This window comes from Wasmannia auropunctata, unplaced genomic scaffold (assembly GCF_000956235.1).
Source record: "Wasmannia auropunctata unplaced genomic scaffold, wasmannia.A_1.0 LD335736.1, whole genome shotgun sequence".
NCBI classification, from domain to species: Eukaryota; Metazoa; Arthropoda; class Insecta; order Hymenoptera; family Formicidae; genus Wasmannia; species Wasmannia auropunctata.
In genome coordinates, this window is record NW_012027154.1 from 254,197 (window position 1) to 254,752 (window position 556).

A 556-nucleotide genomic window follows, 5' to 3' on the forward strand; every position below is an offset into this window, starting at 1 on the left:
TTGTTCCACTAACTTATAAACGTCGCGGACTTTAACTGTAACGGAACAGACTTGTGGTCCTTGTGGATAATAATATCAAACATGGATGCTGTTGTGATTTACAGTACGTTATTAATGCGTCGAAGAAATTGTATTACTGAAAGCTCATCGAGTTCGGATGAAGATTGGGAAGCAAGTTTGAGAGAGAAAAGGAAACGAAAGTTACGTCCGCGTATTACAAATTACGCCCACGTTGTTGGTCGATATATGGACTACGAATTTAGAAGCCATTTTAGGTTAGTAATCGTTTATTAGCGTTGCATTTTATTTTTAAGCATATATGATTTGAAAATTTTAATTATTAATATTAATACAAGTTTCCCGTTATTTATAGAATGTCAAAGGCTACATTTGAATACCTCCTTGAAATTATTCATCAAGATTTAATTAGGAAAGTAAAAGGTTCCCCTATGATCCCTGCGCGTCAACAGTTAATGATAGCTCTTTGGAAAATGTCTACTATGGATTCATACAGGTAATGATCTAGCACAAGAGTTTGATGGTATTGAATAAAACT